The sequence below is a fragment of the Microtus ochrogaster genome, chromosome 26 (assembly GCF_000317375.1).
Source record: "Microtus ochrogaster isolate Prairie Vole_2 chromosome 26, MicOch1.0, whole genome shotgun sequence".
In the NCBI taxonomy this organism is placed as follows: Eukaryota; Metazoa; Chordata; class Mammalia; order Rodentia; family Cricetidae; genus Microtus; species Microtus ochrogaster.
In genome coordinates this window covers 11353722-11356784 of record NC_022025.1, presented here as the reverse complement: position 1 = coordinate 11356784, position 3063 = coordinate 11353722, and the positions used below count along the sequence as shown (strand labels likewise).

General features: G+C 41.5%; 1 pseudogene; it reads right to left on the bottom strand.

Annotated features, from left to right (window-relative positions):
- LOC101993733 overlaps nucleotides 1-3063 on the bottom strand; it is a 16454-nt pseudogene that overhangs the window by 730 nt on the left and 12661 nt on the right.

Below are 3063 nucleotides of genomic sequence, written 5' to 3'. Positions count from 1 at the left end.
GCTGAGATTAAAGGCTTGCTTCACCATTGCCCAGCCAGCCTAACATTTCAAATGCCCCTACCCTGGAGCTTATGAACCCATCAAGGTTGGACCCCAACAGACGGGCCTCAATGTAGGGATCACAACATATGGTGCCCAGATGTGTATACAATGGTACAGATGGAGAATATGATGGACATAGCATATGAATATCACAATGTAAGTATGGAGATGAGAAGTGAGCATTCAAATAAATAAGAAATGTGAAATGGCAGTGATTATATATCAAGAGTAAAAATTTTTATATAAATGTAGATATGAGACAGTAAAATAATAGCTGGTTGTAAGTGGTTATATTTTGAAAGCCATGAGAACTGAGGTAGAGCAGAGACAAGTGTAGAATAATTTTAAACTTTAAATACTTTAAACTCCCCACCCCCTCTTCCACACTGGTGGCATAGTCACTGATATTTTAGGTTTGCTCTGGCTTGGGGAAGGAACAATGACATGGCCCTACCCACTTGAGTTCCCAGCTAGCCAAGCCTGTGGACATCAGGATCTCAGAGCCACTGCAATGATGGTCACCTGGGCACCTGGGCTAAGTTTTTCAGTTGTCACCACTGCTTGCCTCTGATGGGACTGCCAAGCCACAGAGAGTGTGGACTGCACCCCACCCAGGCCCAAGAGGTATAGGTGAATTGGAGCCTCCTGTTCCTGGTCCCCAGTTGGATGTAGAGCACTCCTCTGCTCCATAGGTAGTCACCACAGGGGAGCCAGGAGCACAGGAGACAAGAAAGTTTAGGGGGCTTGCCTCCAGTGACTGGTAGCTGGAGTCAGATGGTAGGGAATGGTCAGATGCAGCATGGGTCCTAAACCCAAAGAACCTGTATGGTTAGATCATTAGCCTTGCACAGAAGAGAAGATGCAAGAATTCTCCTGTTTGGGGGCTTAAAAACTATCATGAGAGTGGAGATTGATGCAGGATTTAAGAGGAGTTAATGAGACCTTGCAGCACTCCCCAGCTGGGAGTCTGTAGAAATAAAAATTGGTGCTTGCTTGCTAAGGGGATATTCGGAGCCTGGATTAGAAAAAAATATCTTGCAAATTTTGAATGATTTACGGAAGTTATTGGGGGATATCCAGTGGCTTTAGCCCTATTTGAAGTTGTCTACAGGAAACCGTGAGCCCCACAGTGAGATTCTTAAGGGGAGTAGTGATCCCAGTCCACAATATGTACACAATATTTATCAGTACCTCAGACATCTTACTGACACTGCTAAACAGATACTGTGCAGGTGGAATATGTAATACAGAATCAATAGGTACATTATAATAATTCTGATCAACCTTGTCAGGCATGTATTTTACCTACAAGATTTACTCCAAAAGCCATACTATAGCAAAAAGGATAATTATTATCATCACATCTACCTGTTCCCACAACCAAAGTATTCAACTCTTATTTTGAAGCAGTAGCTTGTTTAGTACAAAAAAAAAAAGTGGAATCTAGGTGATATACTGTAGAGAACCGAACATGATCAGCATTCCATTTATTAAGCAATAGTTTGATTGGTTATTTCTAAATACTAATTCTTGAAAAATTAAGTTTGCTCAATTTTTAGGCCAACTGATCATCATCTTCCAGTTGATTGATTGCTGCAATCTGCACAAGTACATTTGTTACTTTTCCTAAAATTGTAATGAAGCGTCCCTTCAAGGATGCTCTGTCAGCTTCTGCAGATGGTTCTTCCAATGAAAGAGGAGCATGTGTTGTTGCTGGTGAAGGACATGTAGTGCAAACAGATCTGGCCTCAGCTCAAATAGTTGAGCTCTGAATTGTGGCTGTAGTGTTCCAGGATTTTTTCAACTAATGCATTTAATTTATACACTGACAGTCATTACACTTTTAAAGCTCTTCAGGTCGTAGAAACTGTCCCCTGCATTGGAACTAGTAATAGTCAAGTTAAAATACTGTTCCAGCAAATTGAAGATGCCATTCTTAAAAAAAAAAATTACCGTGCTTTGTGGGTCATATTAGAGAGCATTCAAAGCTTCCTGGCCCATTGGTTGAAGGTAACGCTTTAGCTGATAAAGGTATTCGATTGTTTTATCTCAAGTTGAGCTTTGTTCAGTGATCACATGGTTTACACTGTCGGGGGCCTACTCTGACGGGAATCAGCAAGCGGTTACATGGGAGGGGGCATGAAGTTATAGGAAATGACAGATTAAGAGAAATGAAGACAGAAGCATAGGATAGAACAGGAGGACTGAAGGTAAATACCAAACAGCCCAAAGTTTATTTCTCAACCAGCATATATACTAATTACAGGCAAAAGGCAGAACAGAGGGCAGTACAGCTGGCTAATCGCCTCCCTGCACTATCCTTGGGAGGAAGCTCAAACAGGTGAGCTTATTCAGCTAAGTAGCTCCTAATCTCTAATGCGGAGTGCCTCAGCCCAACTCTTAATAGAAAAATGTTCTCTTCCATCTGAGCAAAAATGTTCTTTCTGTGGGCTAACGCAGACATTACTCACAGCCATTAAGGTTACTGGGAAAAGCAGAACTCAATGAGCTCAGATGACTTCTTTAAGTCAGAACTGACTCCAGATGGAAACTGAGTCACACATGGACTCCCACATAACAGCATCAAAAGAGTAAAAGTTAAAGAAAACAATTTATATAAACAAGAGACATTGCTGATCAGACTGTTAAGCAATGTGATGTATGTTCACAATATTTACTTGTACCTCATCTGAGAGTAAATTCTTGAGGCCTGCTTCCTAATCATTTTTTGGCAAATGAATATTACTCATATTGCAGATTTAGCAAATTTATGTATATGGGACAATCAATACATATTCAGGTTCAAGTCTCTTGCCAAACCTAAGGTGGCTCCCTTATCTAAGAATTGTGCTTCCGTGCTCCCCTATCCAACCTTACTTTATCACAATCATCATTTTTTCCCAAGTTCCCCCCATCCTCCCCTTCTCCCTTTTCTCTACCCATTACCCCTTACCGCCATCCCATCCCACCCCCAAGATCCCAATTCTCACCCCGGCAATTTTGTCTACTTCCCATAGCCAA